We start from the raw sequence: 20,856 nt of genomic DNA on the forward strand, positions 1-20,856 counted from the left end.
ACACCACAATGAGGAGCAGCCCCCGCTCGCCATAACAAAGACCCAGCACCACCAAAAATAAATAAATAAATTTTTTTTTAATAAATCAAATTCAAGCACCTGAGACTTCAATCCACAGTTAAGCAACAGGAGGAAATGGGAATCTCCCCTCCATTCATTTCACTGGCAAAGGTGACAAGAAAAGCAACTGGCTTTGGAGAAGCAGCGTAAAAAAAGGTGAAGTTCCTGACACAGAAGTGGCTTCGAAGTGGTTTCAGTGGTGGTTGCCATAAAGTCTCATGCCTGACAACGTAGCAAACAGCACCACCTAGAAGCAGAAGTAAAGTGTTTTATCAGACCTGCTCTGCCTGGCGGTTGCAGGGGGTGCTTTATCTGTTTATAATGAGCCTCCCAGATGTTGCAGAAAGGTATTTGTTAGACTTTTTAAAGTGTTACCAAACATTAATCGGAATCAGGAAGGATACAAGAGGCTAGATTCAAAGAGTATTTGCAAACCAAAAATGTACATAATCTGGGGAAATGGCTGTTAAGAGATTCAAAATGGTTAATGTACTACAAGCAATAAAATCATAACCATGGGCTTATCTTCCTCACCAGAGAAAAGGCAAAGTCATCAGACCTTATCAGCTTTCTACAGATCAACCTCTCATGGTACAGGGCCAGCTGGGTTTTTCAGTCAAGTTACAATCCTTGAAAACACTCAGATTTTGGTCAGGCAGGATTATGAGAAAATGTTCACATACAATATTAATTAAGAAAGCTGATTTTTGCCTTATTTCCAATTTTTGGAATATTTTTCCTCGATGATTCCTACCCTTAAGGTAATGAGTTGACCAAATAAGATCTTCCAGAAATGTTCTAACTCCGTGTCCTTAATCTGACAGGCTCTTTTATAGAATAAAAGGTCTGTTTTAGAATAAGGTGTGACGATCGCCTTGCTGTGTGGCTAACAAATGGAGGTCTCGGTGATATTAAGGCCAGAGAGTTGTCGTCTGTCTAGAAGACTTTTGCCCATAAGGTCATAGTTTTATTTACCCCTTTGATAACCAGAAATAATTTTATTGCCATGTATCAGCTTACTGATTCCAAGAACCCTCCCCCAACTCACCTTCTCAGAGCTTTGCTGATAGGGCCTTTCAGTGTGGATGAAATCTCATTTTCTCTGAGACACCCGAAGTTCATCAGTGATCCTGGCTCACAAGAAATTAACTTCCTTTCTGGGACTTCCCGGGTGGTCCAGTGGCTGAGACTCCATGCTCACAATGCAGGGGTCCTGGGTTCCATCCCTGTTCAGGGAACTAGATGCCTTATGCCACAACTAAAACCTGGTGCAGTCAAATAAGTAAATAAATATTAAATAAAATAAAATAAAATAAAAAACATCCTTTCCACCTGTCATGCAGGGACTTAATAAACTAGGAACTGACTTGCTCAGAGGATTTCGTAGGCCTTGTTTCCACATATAAACTTCAGTCCTTTCTCTTATTAATGACTGGTCACACCCAATTAAATGAGATTTTCCTTAATATGTGACATTTCTGGCCTGCTCAGGATTCCGAATTAGGGGATGTGAACCACTGCGTATCACTACATTGCCATACCCGTAAAAGCACTTTGCATAGTATTTGCAGAGAAGAACCATATACCAGATTTTCTATAGAATCATCACATATTCCACCAATGAGGCTAGCCACAAAAATATTTTATTGTCTCTAGAGGTATGTTAGCTCTAAAAAGCAAAATTTGACTCACTATCCTTTAACCAAGAAGAGTTGGGATTTTTCTAAGCTTAAAAATTGTAAAAGCATTTGTCAGAATTCCAGTCATTAGGGTCATCATTATCTTTCATTTTTCCTAAGTAGTTACAGTTTTCAGTCTATGTTAAGATTTATGATAGAATACTTTTCCTGAGTTCTGAAGTTTCATTGAAACAAGAAAGACATGGTTCAAAGAACACTGAGTTTCTTTTTCCACAGGCATAGACTAAAGTTGAGGATTATAGATAGATAAGAAGAAAATGAAATGGCTTATTCACATGCTTATCAGAGTCAAGTCAAGTCAAGTGAAGTCTCTCAGTGGCGTCTGACTCTTTGCGACCCCGTGGACTATAGCCCACCAGGCTCCTCCATCCATGGGATTCTCCAAGCAAGAGTACTGGAGTGGGTTGCCATTTCCTTCTCCAGGGGATCTTCCCGACCCAGGGATTGAACCCGGGTCACCCGCATTGCAGGCAGATGCTTTACCATCTGAGCCACCAGGGAAGCTTATCAGAAAACAGAACATTTAAGACCGTATTCTAAAACAAATCACCATAATTAAATATTGGTTAACAGTTTCATTCAGTCTTATTCCCTATTCCATTGATCTAGGGCTACCAGACTATATTAATGCCAAAGAATGTTCAAACTACCACCCAATTACATTCATTTCACACATTAGCAAAATAATGCTCAAAATTCTCCAAGCCAGGCTTCAACAGAATGTGAATGGAGAACTTCCAGATGTTCAACCTGGATTTAGAAAAGGCAGAGGAACCAGAGATCAAATTGCCAACATCCATTAGATCATAGAAAAAGCAAGAGAGTTCCAGGAGAACATCTACTTCTGCTTCATTGACTATGCTAAAGCCTTTGACCGCATGGATCACAACAAACTGTGGAAAATTCTTAAAGAGATAAGAATACCAGACCACCTTATCTGCCTCCCGAGAAACCTGTATGCAAGTCAAAAAGCAACAGTCAGAACAGGACTGGTTCCAAATTGGGAAGGGAGTACATCAAGGCTGTATATTGTCACCCTGCTTATTTAACTCACATGCAGAACACATCATGCAAAATGCCGGGCTGGATGAAGCACAGGCTGGAATCAAGAGTGCTGAGAGAAATATCAATAACCTAAGATATGCAGATGATACCACCCTTATGGCAGAAAGCAAAGAGGAACTAAAGAGCCTCTTGATGAAAGTGAAAGAGGAGAGTGAAAAAGTTGGCTTAAAACTCAACATTCAAAAAACTAAGATCACGGCATCTGGTCCAATCACTTCACAGCAAATAGATGGGGAAACAATGGAAACAGTGACAGACTTTATTTTCTTGGGTTCCAAAATCACTGCAGATGGTGACTGCAGCCATGAAAGTAAAAACCGCTTTGCTCCTTGGAAGAAAAGCTATGACAACCTTCAGCAGCAGGCTGGAGAAAAAGGGCATCCGTTCAGTGGCTTGCAAACAGCTACAGAACGCTCAGGAGACGCTTATTGCGGGTGAAATTTGGGACAGTGATTGTAGCCCCCAGGGATCACCTAAGTAGGGTTCAGTTCAGTTCAGCCACTCAGTCGTGTCCGACTCTTTGTGACCCCATGGACTGCAGTACGCCAGGCTTCCCTGTCCATCACCAACTCCCGGAGCCTGCTCAAACTCATGTCCATCGCATCGGTGATGCCATCCAACCATCTCATCCTCTGCCTTTGTTGGTAAAGTAGTGTCTCCACTTTTTAATATGCTGTCTAGGTTTGTCATAGCTTTTCTTCCAAGGAGCAAAGCAGTTTTTAATTTCATGGCTGACAAACCTAGACAACATATTAAAAAGCAGAGACATTACTTTGCTAACAAAGGACCATCTAGTCAAAGCTATGGCTTTTCCAGTGGTCATGTATGGATGTGAGAGTTGGACCATAAAGAAGGCTGAGCACCGAAGAATTGATGTTTTTGAACTGTGGTGTTGGAGAAGACTCTTGAGAGTCCCTTGGACTGCAAGGAGATCCAACCAGTCCATCCTAAAGGAGATCAGTCCTGGGTGTTCATTGGAAGGACTGATGCTGAAGCTGAAACTCCAATACTTTGGCCACCTGATGCGAAGAGCCGACTCATTGGAAAAGACCCTGATGCTGAGAAAGAATGAAGGCAAGAGAAGGGGATGACAGAGGATGAGATGGTTGGATGGCATCACCAACTCAATGTACATGAGTTTGAGCAAGCTCCGGGAGTTGGTGATGGGCAGGGAGGCCTGGCATGCTGCAGTCCATGGGGTTGCAAAGAGTCGGACACGACTGAGCGACTAAATAACAACAACAACAAGAGCTAAAAGACTGTGTTAATGACTGCCTCTACTTCTGTACTAAAGCAGTCTTACAATTTTAAGTCCCTGGTACAGTTTTGACAAGTATCAATAGGTGGCAATGGCAGCTTAAACTGGCAAGTTTGTTCTCATAATTCTGTTCTCTGCAAGAGCAAGGATCAAGAAATCATGGTCATCATTTCAATGAGCCCTGGGATTGTCCTTTTCTGTTGTTTGTCTCAGAAGACCAAATTTTCTAACATTTGTTTTTCTTTCTTTATTATTTACTTGGTTGTGCTAGGTCTTAGTGGAGGCAATCAGGGACCTGGTTCTTCCACCAGGATGGAACTGGGGCCCCCTGCATCGGGAGCATAGACATCGGACCACCATGGAAATCCCAGAAAACCCAATTTTTGATGACAGCTTCTAGCAAAGGGCTTCAGCAATTATGAGAGAGAAACAGAAAACATCTCTTTGGTCCGGTTGGCGGGGTTTAATTAATCACAGTAACCAACAATTCAGAATAGAGGAATAGAATCTAGAAATCTCACAGGTTCACAAAGACTTACCAGTCATTACCCCAAAGGTAAGTACACATTCTGGACAGTGAGGGGCTTTGGCAACTTTCCACGGTCTTCTCATCCAGCCTGTAAATTGCAGCCTAGAGTTTCTACTAATTGACAAAGATATTTTAAACCCAGAAACAAACCTTCTTTAAAATGAATGTATTAAAATAAGCCTGCCAGACTTGCAATATGAACCAGGGTGTGCTTAACCCTTCCTGAAACATCTACGTGCGTGCATACTAAGTCACTCCTGTCGTGTCCAACTCTGCAAACCTATGGCCTGTAGCCCGCCAGGTTCCTCTGTCCATGGGGTTCTCCAGGCAAGAACACTGGAGTGGGTTGCCGTGCCCTTCCCCAGGGCTGCAGTCATAATAAATACCTACAGTCTGCAGTGGGACTTCCCTAGTGGCTCAGATGGTAAAGAATCTGCCTGCAATGCAGAAGACCCAGGTTCAATCCCTGGGTGGGGAAGATCCCCTGGAGTAGGAAATGGTAACCCACTCCAGTGTTGTTGCCTGGAGAATCCCATGGACAGAGGAGCCTGGTGGGCTACAGTCCACGGGATCACAGAGTTAGACATGACTGAGCGACTAATGCACACACACACACACTCTGCAATATTTTTATCTGGACAAGATTAATCAAGGAAAGATTGAGCAGCCCGTGTTTTGTCAGCTTTTTCTACGTTGTGGGGCTGATACACAAGGGAGCTCTTTTGAGAGAGCAGAATGACTTCAGAGTGAATGTGCTGTGCTGTCCGTCACGGTGTGTGCTAAGTCTACCCTTAGTGGAAGTGTGTAAAGCTTGCCAAGTGCACCTAAAAAACGTCCTTCTGCAGCCCACTTGGAGACAGATTCAGCCTTTGGCGCCACCTAGTGGTCAAACAAGTAGTGGCTAGCCAGTGGGGGGAAAAGGGTAAAAAATAGCTGGACAATTTTAGATTTTTCAATTCAGATTTTAGGCTTCAGGAAGGGGACCAAAAAAAGAATTTTCAGAGGAAACTGGTCACTTAATTAATATAAATGGACAGGTACCTAAGAGTGAGCAATTGTTAAAGCTTTTGCTATCCCAATAACCAGAGTGAAAATAAAACCTTTTAAAATAAAGAAGTTAGCATAATAATTATAAGAAGCTTTTGGTCTCTCATAATTCAAAGGGTTTTTTTTTATTTGTTTTTAAAACAATATAAGAACATGGAAGTATCAGCAAAATATTCAAATTACCAGGATACTGAGTGAGTAAGAGTATTCTGAAAAGAAATAGCTGTTGGCTGGGCTGATTACACTCAAGGGGAAAAAAACTTTTTTTATTTCTTTCTAACAGTGCAGTGACTATTCCAAGAGCAAGTGTGAACAAATCCTCTCTTTTTTTGCTTGTTAATTTTAATTCATTATAATGTATGTGTTTTAAATATACAGAAATATAGTTAGATGACAATATTATTTAAAGCTTTCAACTTCAGCTTTAAATGTAAATTAATCTTATTAATACAATAATGTGTGTGTGACATTGAGCTTACCATCTTTTTTTATTGAAGTATAGTTGATTTACAGTGTTGTGTTAGTTTCAAGTGTATAGGTTTACATATATGTGGGCTTCCCAGGTGGCACTAGTGGTAAAGAAGCTGCCTCCCAATGCAGGAGACAGAGACGTGGGTACCATCCCTGGGTCAGGAAGATCCCCTGGAGGAGGGCATGGCAACCCACTCCAGCATCCTTGCCTGGAGAATTCCCATAAACAGAGGAGCCTACAGTTCATGGGGTCGCAAAGAGTCAGACCCGACTGGAGTGACTGAGCATGCACACATGCAAATATATATGTATATATATTCGTTTTTTCATTTCTCGGCCTTCTGGCTACGATCAAGTGTAGTATGAGGGCTTCCCAGGTGGCACAGTGGTAAATAATCTGCCTGCCAATGCAGGAGACGCAAGAGATGCAGGTTCAATCCCTGGGTCGAAAAGATCCCCTGGAGTAGGAAATGGCAACCCACTCCAGTATTCTTGCCTGAAAAATTCCTTGGAAAGAGGAGCCTGGTGATCTATGGTCCATAAGGTCTCCAAGAATCAGATGTGACTGAGCACACATATTCTTTTTCAGATTGTTTTCCTGTATCAGTTCAGCTCGGTTGCTCAGTCGTGTCCGACTCTGCGACCCCGCGGACTGCAGCTGCCAGGACACAATATTGATATAGCTCCCAGCGCTACACAGCTGGTCCTTGTTGGTTATCAGTTTCACATGTAATAGTCTGTGTGTGTGTGACTTCCAAATTCCTCATTTATCCCTCCCGCCAACCTTTCCCCTGTGGTAACCAAAAGTTTGCTTCCTGTGTCTATGAATCTGTTTTATAAACAAGTTCATTTATATCATTTTATTAATTACCACATATAAGTTATACATGACGCTTCCTTGGTGACTCAGATGATAAAGAATCTGCCTGTGATGCAGGAGACCTGGGTTCGATCCCTGGGTTATACATGTTATTTGTCTTTCTTTGTCTGACTTACTTCACTTAATATGATCATCTCTAGGCCCATCTCAGTTGCTGCAAATGGCATTATTTCATGCTTTTTTATGACTGAGAAATATTCCATTATATATATGTACATATATATATACACACACACATATGTCACATCTTTTTTATCCATTCATCTTAAGTTGACCATCTTAATTTGAGTTTTGCAAAGAGTAAATATGGATAAGAGTATATACATAGTAATGATAACCCTATATGCAAAACAGAAAAAGAGACACAGATGTACAGAACAGACTTTTGGACTCTGTGGGAGAAGGCAAAGGTGGGATGTTTCGAGAGAACAGCATTGAAACGTGTATATTATCTATAATGAAACAGATCACCAGCCCAGGTTGGATGCCTGAGACAAGTGCACTGGGAAGACTCAGAGGGATTGGGTAGAGAGGGAGGTGGGAGGGGGGATCAGGATGGGGAACACATGTAAATCCATGGCTGATTCATGTCAATGTGTGACAAAACCCAGTACAATATTGTAAAGTAATTAGCCTCCAACTAATAAAAATAAATGGGAAAAAAAAGAGTATATACATAAAAGCTGATTCAGTCTTTTTCAGTGAATCAGTATTTTTTTTCCTTTGTCTCTATGAATTATTATTTCTTTTAAGCATGTTGCAGGTAATCAAAAGTTATTTCTTAATTAGCTCAAGTTAAATTAGCCCAAAGTTATAAAATCATTTAGGTGAGACTACAAAGTTAACATAATCACTATTGATCTTAGAAGTTTTCACTTAGAGGTGAAATTTTTAATTTTTAGGGAGAAAGTAAGTGGAGAAACTGTCAAATGATTTGCAACATTGTCTAAAGTTCACAAGAATCAATAGTTTAAAAAAATAAAAGCATATCCTGTGTTAATTAGATTAAATACATATGTTTACATTTAGGTTTGCTTCCCAGGAACTGAGACAGCAAAAGGAATCTGAGGACAGAAGTCCTTTAGTTTTTTTTTCCCCCAAAATCAATTTAAAGTGATAGAAACCAAATTAGTAAGTGTCTAGAGTGGGAAGTGACTGCAAAATATCAAGAGAGAGAGAACTTTTGAGACAAGAAAAATGTTCTGTGTATCAGGTGAGGTGGTGGTTACATGTGTATTCATTTGTCAAAACTCATCAAGCTGAATACTTTAAATGGTTCCATTGGTTTTATGTAAATTACACTTCAAAAAAGTTTTTCATGTTCTTAAATCATTTTAAAAACAAATAACAAAACTCTTTGAGTCATAAGAGACCTAAAGCTTCTTATAATCATCATGTTACCCTCTTACATTTATTTTTAAATGTTTTATTGTCACTCTGGTTATTGGAATAGCAAAACCAAATAGGTTATAGGTCAAGAAGAGCACATCAAACATACTATTTCCTTTTTTGCTCCCGAATTTAGTAGATCAGATGTTTAAACTCAAATTATTTAAACTAAACGAAAACAGAAACATCTGTGACACAGTTTAGAAGGATTGGAGTGTAAGGCCCCTGGTCCAGTCCCTGACACTTTCCTCAGCCCATAGATCCTGTATCAACTCCAGGCAAGAAAAATGGTTCTAACTTCATCAGGAGTCCTTCCCAAATCTACCATTTACTGACCAGATATTTACTAATTTAGGCCTTTCACTCTTCTTTCTTCTACCATAGTTTTCAAAAGTAAACTTTAAGTTCAAAAGCTCCATCATTTTAAATCTTTTTTTAAAAAACCGAAGTCTAGTTGATTTAGCTGTTAGTTGTTAGCTTCAGGTGTAAAGTGATTCAGTTATACATTTTTTCCAGATTCTTTCCCCTTACAGGTTATTATAAAATATTGAGTACAGTTCCCAGTGTTACACGGTGGATCTTAGCTAACTGTTTTATATAGTGGTGTGTTTATGTTAATCTCTAACTCCTAATCTATCCCTCCAAGAGTTTAACCTGTTGATATCTTTGTCTGCCTGTGGCCACTCAAGGCATGCAGGGGTAATGCTTTATCTGTCTCTATATTAGAAAGACAAAACAACCTTCAGCTGATGTCTTAGAATTTTTCTCCTGTACATTGGAAAATATAAAAAAATACAGGAAATGTCCTTACAGGATACAGGCCACAAGGGCACAATTACCTTGGGAAGCAGAGTGATATGGGGAGGGGGAAGTAAAAAAAAGGAGATCTTTTACCCTTTTTGCACTCTTCTATAGGGTTTGAACTTTTTATAACAAGATACTTTAGAACAAGAAATCAGGTATTTACTATGGAATTTTAAAAATAAGAAATGGATGGATTTTCCATAGGTGGTAGTGGAGAATTAGAATTAATATTAGTCTGAAGCTATAGGGCAGAAGGGAATACTTACTAAGCTGAGAATAAAAGGCTCTAGCTCATTTGTAGCTTCAAATGTTTATTTAAAAGTTCAGTCTGAGGTTTCATTGCTTCATGAACACTAGATAACAGATTCATGTGTTTGAGCGACGCTTTTCTGGTCATGTTCTCCCATTACCTGCCTGTCTGAAAACTGGCCTGAGATGTGCTTCTACTGAAATTGAACAGTCCTAACACCGGGAGCCCAGTCAGGAGCTCTGTGACGACCTAGACGGGTGGAATGTCGGGCGGAGCTCAAGAAGGAGGGGATATAAATATGCAATTATGACTGATTAGTGTTGATGTACAGCTGAAACCACCACAACATTGTAAAGCAATTATCCTTCAATTAAAAAAAAAAGTATAAAACGCTTGCTTTCTTTGGTTGCATAAGTCTGAAAGGATTTCTTAAAATTAAATAATTATTGACGTTTCACTGTTATGATACTATGTGATACTATTTCTTGTGACTTTTACTCTAAGGAGTTGAGGAATTCGGATGTAACAACTTTGCATCCTGAAGGAAAGAATTAGATTGTTGACTGTCTCTTCATGGAAGATCTAACAGAGAAACTATAGAGGTTCAGAGACGCGGGGTTTTTTAATCTGTTAATTCAACCTTTCTCTCAGGGCTTAAAAAATAAAATTTTTTTTTAAAAAAGGACTTCTGGGGAAAAAAAGAAAATCGAATAATTGAGATGCATTATGGAATAATGGAATCTTGAGAAGAGATACATACTGATAACAAATATATACATTTTTTCCTTAGCCGAAGTGAAACTGCAGAAATATACATTGACTCTGCACACACTCCTCTCCTTAAGTCTCCCTGGATAGAGGGAGGATGCGTATTCTGGAGGAGCATCCCACAGGTGGTCTGCAGCATCCTTACCTAAGCTCCAACATGCTTAACCCATCGCATCAATGACCCTCATGTCTCTGCCCAGTTGCAGGGCCCCCTCCATCCAGAAGCAGCAGGACACACGTTCTTTTCAAGTGCACATGGAACATCTTCCAAAATAGATCACATGTTTCGCCACAAAATAAGTCTCAAGAAATTTAAGAAGGTTGAAATCATATCAAGCATCTTTTGGGATCACAACAGTATAAAACTAGAAATCAACTACAAGAAAAAAGCTGCAAAAAACACGAACACATGGAGACTAAACTACATGCTCCTAAACAACCAATGGGTCAAGGAAGAAATCAAGGAATAAGTCAAAAATACCTTGAGACAAGTGAAAATAGAAACACATCTGTCCAACATCTATGAGACACAGAAAAGCAATCCTAAGGGGGAAGTTCAAAGCAATACAGGCCTAATCCCAAGAAACAAGAGAAATCTCAAATAAATAACCTACTTTTACACCTAAAGGAATTAGAAAGAGAAGAACAAATAAAGCCCAAAGTTCATAGAGGAAAGAAAGTAAAGATTAAAGCAGAAATACATGAAATACAGACTTTTTAAAAAGAGAAGATTAAGAGACTAAGAATTAACTCTTTGAAAAGGTAAACAATCAACATTTAGTTCCTTATATATTTTGGATATGTCTCCTTAGGCAAAAGAAAAGAAAAAATAAAGAAATGGGATTACATCAAACTAAAAAGTACAGCAAAGGACATCACCAACATCATGAAAAGGCAACCTACTGAACTGAAGACAATATTTGTCAGTGACATACCCAATAACGGGTTGATATCCAAAATATGTAAAGAACTCATGCAACTAAATGGAAAAACACATCCTAATTAAATCAACACTTTTCCCTCAAAGACACACAGCTGACCAACAAGCACATGAAAAGGTGTGCAACATCACTAGTCATTACAGAAAAGCAAACAAAACCTTGATGAAATACCTCTTCATACCTGTCAGAATGGTCATCGAGAGGACAAGAAATAACAAGCATTCATGAGGGTGTGGAGCACAGGGAACCCACGTGGACAGTTGGCAGAAATATTGGTGTCATCATTGTGGAAAACATATGGAGGTCCCTCAAAAACCTAAAAGTGAACTATCATAGGATCCAGCAATTCTGGGTATTTATCTGAAGAATATGAAACACTAATTTTAAAAGATATATATATATATACACTTCTATGTTCATTGAAGTACTGTTTACAATAGCCAAGATTGGAATCCACCTAAATGTGGATCAATAGATAGATGAAGAAAAAAGATGAGGCATGTAAATACACAGCAGAACACTCCTCAGCCATAAGAAAGACGAAATCTTGCCGTTTGCAATGACATGAATGGACCTGGAGGGTATTACACTAAATGAAATGTCAGAGAAAAACAAATGCCATGTGAGTTTACTTAGGGATCTACGTGGGCAGTAACAAAAGAAATATGAACAGCTATAAAAAATAGAAATAGACTCACAGACACAGAGAACAAACTGGCCGTTCCGAGAGGCCGAGGGGCTGGGAGGGGGGATGAAATCAGTGAAGGAGGTTAACAGGTACAAACTGCCAGATATAAAATAAATAAGTCACCCGAATGTAATGTACACATAGGGAATACAGTAAATAATATTGGAACAACTATGTATGGTGACAAATAGAAACTGGTCTTATTGCAGTGATCATGTCACATACAAAGATTTGGATTACTATGTTGTAAATTGAAACTAATGTAATATTGTGTGTTAATACAACTCAATAAAAGAATAAAATAAAATGTGATTCCAAGTGCATTTCTACCGCAGGGCAGCAATGGAGATGCAGACATAGAGAACAGGCTTGTGGACACATGGGAGGGAGGAGAGGGAGGGAAGAATGGAGAGGAGCTTAGAAACATACATGAAGAGACCCTGATGCTGGGAGGGATTGGGGGCAGGAGAAGGGGACGACAGAGGATGAGATGGCTGGATGGCATCACCAACTCAACGGACATGGGTTTGAGTAAACTCCGGGAGTTGGTGATGGACAGGGAGACCTGGAGTGCTGCAGTCCATGGGATCGCAAAGAGTCAGACACGACTGAGCGACTGAACTGAACTGAACCTTATGTAAAATAGTCAGTGGGAATTTGCTGTGACTCAGAGAGCTCAAACCAAGGCTCTGTGACAGCCTAGAAGGGTGGGATGGGGTGGGAGGTGGGAGGCAGGTTCAGGAGGGAACCTATGTGTATCTCGGCTGACTCATGTTGATGTACGGCAGAAACCAACAATACTGTAGAGTAATTATCCTTCAGTTAAAAATAAATAATTTTTAAAAGCCGTTCTCATTCATAATTCTCTGATAACTATTCAGGATGTACATAATTTTGTATATTTACTGCTCATTCATATTTCCTTCTTTTGTGAAATTCCTATCCCCATCTTTTGACCATTTTCTCTTGGATTGCTATTAACTATTCTGAATATAATCCTATGTGAATTATGTGTGATGCAAGAAAATCTAGTTTGTAGCTTTTGGTTTTCTTTCTTTAAAGTGTATTCTGATGAAAGTTTCTAATTTTAATATGGCCAGATTTATTAACCTTTCCTTTATTTTTCTGTTTTCAAGTATTTGTGTGTGTCTTATTTGATAACTGTTTTCCCATCTTGAAGTCATACAGTTAATTTTTTTACATTTTTATCTGAAAGTTTTAATGTCTTGTCTCTAACATTTTATCCCTTGCATGCATGCTAAATTGATTCGGTCGTGTCCGACTCTTTGTGACCCTATGGACTGTAGCCCGCCAGGCTCCTCTGTCCATGGGATTCTCCAGGCAGGAAATACTGGAGTGGGTTGCTGTGCCCTTCTCCAGTGGATCTTCCCGACCCAGGGATCAAACCCACGTCTCTTATGTCTCCTGCATTGGCAGGCAGGTTCTTTACCACTAGCACCACCTGGGAAACCCTTTTAAACCTTAGTTCTTTTGGAATGTATTTTTACGTGTGATGAATGTATATTCAATTGTTTCAGTGTCTTTAAGAGTACATCTTTTACCCACTTGAATGCCCACTCTTCATATATTGGTACAAGGGGACCTGATGCTGTCTTTCTATTCTATTTTATGGGTCCAGCTGGCTACACACATACCATCATTGGTAGTGCATGCTCTTAAATACAGTGGCATTGTTAATACCTTGTTATATGGTTGAGAAATCCCCTCAACTTCCTCTTTGTCTTCAGCGGTATCTTGCCTCTTCTTAACCTTTTTCTACTTTATTTCATTTAGAATCAGTTTGTCTACATTCCATGGGGCTTCCTTGGTGGCTCAGACAGTAAAGAGTCTGCCTGCCATGCAGGAGCCACAAGAGATGTAAGTTCGATCCCTGGGTCCAGAAGATCTCCTGGAAGAAGTCATAGCAACCCACTCCAGCATTCTTGTCTGGAGAATCTCATGGACAGAGGCGCCTGGCAGGCTCTAGTCCATAGGGTCCCAAAGAGTCAGACACAACGGAAGCCACTTAGCACCCACATTCCATGAAATACCCAATAGAGAGGTTTTTTTTGAGGAATTGCATTGAAGTTGTAGATCACACAGGAGAAAACTGACATTTTCTAATATTGAGGCTTCCTAACCTGGTGGGCTGCCGTCTATGGGGTCACATAGAGTCGGACACGACTGAAGTGACTTAGCAGCAGCAGCAGCAGCAACCATAATTATGGTATATCTCTCCATTTCCATGGGACTTTCAATATTTTTAGTTTCGCCCATTTAAATCTTGTATGTCTTTTCTTTCTGAGAATTTATTTCTAGTTCCTGCAAGTTTGTTATTAAATGAGACCATTTTATCACATGTCCCACTTGTTTGTTTTGAAAGTGCAATTGATTTTTGTGTGTATTTATCCCACCATCTGGCTAAACTGTTATTTATCCTTATGTCTTAGATTTTGGGGCATTTTTTTCTGTAGACAATCATATCACGTATGAATAATGAACACTTGTTTTCTTCCTTTCCTATCCTTCTAACTATATTTTTCCTTCTTTCCTTCCTTTCTTTCTTTCCTTTTGGCTGTTGTTAAAACTCCCCAATTCTCTAAGGAACTCCACTATGCCATTTTCGATTTCACAGTATAACATTTGACTCTCTAGAAGGGTCTACCTCTTTTTAACTCAATTCCAGTGATAGAATTTCAGCTCTTAGCCTTAAGACGCAGGTGACAAAATTCTCTGTAAGAGAATAAGAAAAGGATGTTCTTTTCTGCTCGGGAAGCTGGGGAAAACAATGAAAGCATTTTTAACATAAATCTGTCTTTGTAAATGCTATATCTAACAAAGATAATTTGTCAAACCCTTAGACCTTAAACACTTTGGACAAGACCAGATAAAATACCCCTTAACCTGTAAAACATCTGTAAGTTTGAGCACTCATCTTTCTTAACAATGTAGAGAGCCCTAGTGATATTGTTAACATCTCCATTTGTAGGAAGCTAAAATTACTTGAGAATTTTTTCTGTCAAAGGAGAAAAAAGAATAACTGGCATTTTTCTCTTCTCATACACATAGAACAAAATGACTCTACTTGACTTTTTATTAAACAAAGAATGAAAGACTGTTGAATGACTGAACCAAGAAGAAAGAAGAACCATAATGTGAGTGATTCTATACTGAGCCTAAAAATGAGCCCACAGTAATAGTAAGAAGGAAAGTTTTTAATCCTAAAAAATCAAGTAAGACAAATCTTTGTTTGGGCCTCACTGGGAGTCTGCCTGGTTCTGTGATCTTTCCCCAGATATCTCAAAACTTTGTCACTCAAGACTCATTTGTACCAAAAATCCAGAGCTATTAGAAAGTAAGAAAATTACAGGACTTTCTTTCATTGCTGATTTTTGTCTAAAGATTTCTGCCAGATGTCACAGGTATGGGTCCAGGTGGAATCTGATCTGTGAGTATACTAGTTGAATCCAAGCAGGCATTCCCAAACTTGAGTGCATAGAAACCCTCTGTAAAATGTGTTAAAATTCAGATTCCTGGGTCCTGTATCCAGAATGTCTGATTCAGAAGGTTTGAGTTCAGACATAAGAATTTTCATTTTAAGTACATTTCTGGGTGATGCTGAAGCTTCTAGTCCGAAGACCACATGTTGAAAACGACTGGAGTAGAAAAACAACTGTAATTCCAGCATATGTTCCAGTATTCATTTTCCTAAGTTGGTTGTGCTCTAAATTCATCTGATTCCAAGTGAGTGATTCTTGGTGAGAAATGAGGCTGAGCTGGAGAGTGTCTCCATGGAGGGACCTGAGAACAACCCAGCCGGGTTTAAGTACATGATGCAGAACACAGAGGTTGCAGTAGGTGGCTTTTCCTCAGTAAGAGATCCACAACCCACCACCCCAAGTTTTTTTAAGGAAACATAAGGAAGCCATGTGCTTTTTTTTCTCTTCTAGATGTATGTGGTTTCTTCCTTCTCTTCCTTGGCAGGAAAGCGCTATTGTACAATCTCCAGCTTTCCCAAGAAGTTAATGATTTCTCCTTTATTAGAGTGTGAGTTTTATTTTCCCTGTTGTGAAAGCCCATGTGAACCACGTGTTTAGGATGTTTGTATCTATATTCACGGATGGGACTGACTTATTTTCCTTTTTTGTACTATCTTTGTCAAATTTTTAGTATAAAGTTTATATAAGCCTCCTAAAGGGCTTCCCTGCTGGCCCAATCAGTAAAGAATTCAGGAGACACAGGTTCGATCCCTGGGTTGGGAAGATCTCCTGGAGGAAGGCATGGCAACCCACTCCAGTATTCTTTCCTGGAGAATCCCCAAGGACAGAGGAACCTGGCGGGCTGCAGTCCATAGGGTTGCAAAGAGTAGGACACGACTGAGCAACTCAGCATTGCACAAGCCTCCTAAAAGAAGTACGGGATATACCCTCCTTTAATACCTGTAAGAATTTCTGTAGGATTAGAATTGCTTTTTCCTTAAGTGTTTGGTACAACTTTGTTGTTACTGAGTTGCTAAGTCATGTCCAAACTCCTTTGAGACCCCATGGACTGTAACCGACCAGGCTCCTCAGTCCATGGGATTCTCCAGACAAGAATACCAAAATAGGCTACCATTTCCTTCTCCAGGGGATCTTCCCGAGTCAGGGATTGAACCTGCATCCACCCGAGTCTCTGCATCGCAGGCAGATTCTTTACCACTGAGGCATCAGAGAAGCTCCTGGTACAACTTACCAGTGTAGCATCCAGGGTTTGAGTTTCTTTTGTGCAAAGACATTCAACAATCAATTTAATTTTTCCTACATGATTATTAAAACAAAGAATTCAGTGCAACTGAAAAATGATGAGCTGGCCACTGTGTGGAAGCTCCAACCAGAGATATTTTCAGAAAGAAATGACAAAGCCCCTTTCCATTACATGCCATGTCCTGAAGGAAGATCACTGTGACTCAGGGCTCCTTTCCTTATAAATGAGTCTAAGGGTGGTAGGGGAGGGCTCAGAGGGAGAAGGCTCTGGGTTACCTTGGGGGAGGGTTGTTTGCTTTTCTTTTCTTTTTTAAATTTTATTTACATATAGTTTATTTACAATGTGTTAATTTATGCTGTACAGCAAAGTGATTCAGTTTTATATATATATATATAGAGAGAGAGTATTCTTTTCCATTATGGTTTATCATAGGGTATTGAACAAAGTTCCCTCTGCTATATAGTAGGACCTTGTTGTTATCCATCCTTTATATAATAGTTTGCATCTGCTAATCCCAAATTCCCAATCTATGTCTTCCCTGACCCCAAGCCCCTTGGCAGCTACAAGTGTGTTCTTTATGCCTGTGAGTCTGTTTCTGTTTTGTAGAAAGGTTCATTTGTGTCATATTTTAGATTCCACATGTAAGTGTGTATGTGGAGGGGTGGGGATTAAGTCACTTGAGTTGTGTCTGACTCTGCAACTCTATGGACTGTAACTTGCCAGGTTCTTCTGTCCCTGGGATAACAGTGTCCAGGCAAGAACACTGGAGTGGGTTGCCATGCCCTCCTCCAGGGGATCTTCCTGACTCAGGGATCAAACCCGCATCTCCTGCAGCTCACTGAGCCCCTGGGGAACACCCCCATGCCCCCCACCCGACACAAGTGATACGTGCTATTTGTCTTTCTGTTCCTCACTCACCAGGTCCATGCATGTTGCTGCCACTGGTTTACTTTGGAAGCAAGGGCACCAGGAGCTCAGTTCAAGGAGAGGGATCGATGCTTTTCAAATTAAAAAAAAAAAAAAGTTTTGTTTAGGACTTCCCTGGTGCTCCAGTGGTTAAGAATGTGCCTGTCAATACAGGGGACACGGGTTCGATCCCTGATCCGAGAAGATCCCACATGCTATGAAGCAAATTAAGCCTGTGATCCACAGCTACTGAATCCACATACTCTAGAGCTCATGCTCTGCAACAAGAGAACCCACCGCAATGAGAAGCCATGCACCAGGGGGAGAAAGCCCACGCACAGGAATGAGGGCCCAGTGCTGCCAAAAATAAGCTAATTAATTAAAATTTGTTAAGTATTTATAAAGAAGCAAGTTTTTAAAATATATATATACACCTGTTGATACACACAAATATATTTAACTGAAGCATTTCACTAAACTGTAGTTACACTCACTATTTGTGGTTCATGTTGCTACTTCCTATTCTCCTGTATTAATTCCATTCCACTAAATATATATTTATCGTATATTTATTTCCTATAGGGCTTCCCTGGTGGCTCAGCTGGTAAAGAATCCGACTGCAATGTAGGAGACCCAGGTTCGATTCCTGGATTGGGAAGATACCCTGGGAGAAGGAAATGGCAACCCACTCCAGTATTCTTGCCTGGTGATACATATTACTATATATTTTATAAATATCTTATAGATACATATAGATGGCGCTAGCAGGTGGTAAAGATACCACCGGCTAATGTAGGAGACCTAAGAGACAAGGGTTCGATCCCTGGGTCGGGAAGATCCCCTTGAGAAGGGCATGGCAACCCACTCCAGGATTCTCGCCTAGAAAATCCCATAGACCGAGAAGCCTGGCAGGCTAGACAGTCCATAGCTGTCGCAAAGAGTTGGACACGACTGGAGCAAATTTAGCACTCCCATATATTATATATAAAATATATACAAATATTACATACATTTACATTACTTATCCCATTCCACTAATAACACACATACACATACAGGCTTTCAGCGCCGTGAATGAGGCTCGGGAATGGATCTAGGAGCATGACCCACGCTAGGGGTTCCCAGGACCCACCTTTCCCCATCCGTGGTGCCAGTGATTCCAGGGTTCTCTCTTCAGATACATCTGACGCCCCTCTTTCCACCTGCCCACGGGGAAGATTCCAGCGTTAGTCAAGATTCGCACTGATCAAGCCAAATGCCGTGAACTTCCTTCCTGAGTTCCCACTTCGTGCTGTGGCATCTGGAACCCGATAACTACTAGAAGTGCCCGTCCGGCTCCTTTCATGGGTCCTGCCGCAGGGGCGAGCAGGTGCGCGGGGAACCGCGGTGAGGCCGGACAGCTCGGGTCAGGGCGGGCCGGCGCTCCTGCGGGAGAGCGGAGAGCAGCCCCGCGGGATCCGAGCGGGAGGGTGGGGCTCTGGGCCCCGGGCCGGCGCCGAGCTGTGACTGGCGTTCCAGAGAGCCAATCATACCCTCCGACCCGAGGGGGTGGGGCCCGAGTGCGCCGGGTGCGGTGGCGGAGAATCCCCGGGGCCCCGTGCTGCGATTTCACCAGCCCGGGAGGAGCGCCCCGGGAGTCCCGCTTCTCCGCGCCTCAGACCGCCCTCCTTAAAAGTTTGCACCCGGGCCTGGAGACTCGACAGAAGGAGATGCTGCGGCTCGAAACCCCAGGATCCGTGGGAGATTGCGCAAAGTCCTGGAGCGCCTGGCTGGAGGAAAAGCGCATCCGTTCGGTGACTTGCAAACAGCTACAGAACGCTTAGGAGACGCTTACTGCGGGTGAAACTTGGGACGGTGATTGTAGCCCCCAAGGATCACCTAAGTAGGGTTCAGTTCAGTTCAGTAGCTCAGTTGTGTCCGACTCTTTGCGACCCCGTGGACTGCAGCACGCCAGGCTTCCCTGTCCATCACCAACTCCCGGAGCTTGCTCAAACTCATGTCCATCGCGTCGGTGATGCCATCCAACCATCTCATCCTCTGCCGTCCCCTTCTCCTCCTGCCTTCAGTCTTTCCCAGCATCGGGGTCTTTTCCAATCAGTCAGCTCTTCGCATTAGGAGGCCAAAGTATTGGAGCTTCAGCTTCAGCATCAGTCCTTCCAATGAACACTCAGAACTGATCTCCTTTAAGATGGACTGGTTGGATCTCCCTGCAGTCCAAGGGACTCTCAAGAGTCTTCTCCAACACCACAATTCAAAAGTATCAATTCTTCAGCGCTCAGCTTTCTTTATAGTCCAACTCTCACATCCATACATGACAACTGGAAAAACCATAGCTTTGACTAGACAGACCTTTGTTGGTAAAGTAGTGTCTCCACTTTTTAATATTCTGTCTAGGTTGGTCATAACTTTCTTTCCAAGGAGCAAGCGTCTTTTAATTTCAAGGTTGCAGTCAACATCTGCAGTGATTTTGGAGCCCAAGAAAATAAAGTGTTACTGTTTCCATTATTTCCCCATCTATTTGCCATGAAGTGATGGGACTGGATGCCATGATCTTAGTTTTCTGAATGTTGAGTATTAAGCCAGATTTTTCACTCTCCTCTTTCATCAAGGTTGCCTGAGCTGCTCAGATCTGGGAAGGGCACAAAATGCACGCCCAACCCACAGAGGCTGAGCCAGAACTGTGTCTGAGCGTCTCCCATGGAGGTGCGGGTCAGCAGTGGCCTGCCGCAGGGTCAGGGGCTCTGGGTGCAGCAGACCTGAGTATGGCCTAAGCCCCCTTGGAGGAGGTCGCTATTAACCCCACCGTAGAACCCCCAGAACTTACACAGGGAAAGACTTTTGGAGGGCACAAGCAAAACCTTGTGTTTACTGAGACCCAGGGGAAAGGAGCAGTGACCCCACAGGAAACTGACCCAGACTTGCCCGAGTGCCCAAGAGTCTCCGGGGGAGGTGTGGGCCAGCCGTGGCCTGCTGCAGGGTCAGGGGCGCTGAGTGCAGCAGTGCTTGCCTGGGACCTTTTGAAGGAGGTCACCATTATCCTCATTATCCCTACAGTTTGGCCCCAGGTCAAGCAACAGGGAGGGAGCACAGCCCCGCCCATCAACAGAAAATTGAATTGAAGATCTGAGCATGGCCCCTCCCATCAGAGCAAGACCCAGTTTCCCCCTCAGTCAGTCTTTCCCATCAGGAACCTTCCATAAGCCTCTTATCCTTCTCCATCAGAGGGCAGACAGGCTGAAAACTGAAGTAGGGTAGTGAGGAAGGAATCCGGACCTCTAGGGTCCTCTTGCGTTCCCTCTCGAAGCCCTGGCGTGTGGTGGGGGACAGGGCTGCCCAGACCTTTAGACCCTGTACTTG

At 41.7% G+C, this 20,856-nt stretch overlaps 1 long non-coding RNA gene across 1 annotated transcript; it reads right to left on the minus strand.

The window, feature by feature from the left end:
* Positions 1-58: 58 nt before the first annotated feature.
* LOC122697725 lies at positions 59-18,913 on the minus strand. The gene is made up of 3 exons (XR_006342156.1): positions 18,632-18,913; positions 1,109-1,325; positions 59-307 (listed from the first exon to the last, which is right to left on the minus strand). It is a non-coding gene; the product is annotated as an uncharacterized LOC122697725 (long non-coding RNA).
* Positions 18,914-20,856: the final 1,943 nt, after the last annotated feature.

This window comes from Cervus elaphus, chromosome 7 (genome assembly GCF_910594005.1).
Source record: "Cervus elaphus chromosome 7, mCerEla1.1, whole genome shotgun sequence".
Lineage (NCBI taxonomy): Eukaryota > Metazoa > Chordata > Mammalia > Artiodactyla > Cervidae > Cervus > Cervus elaphus.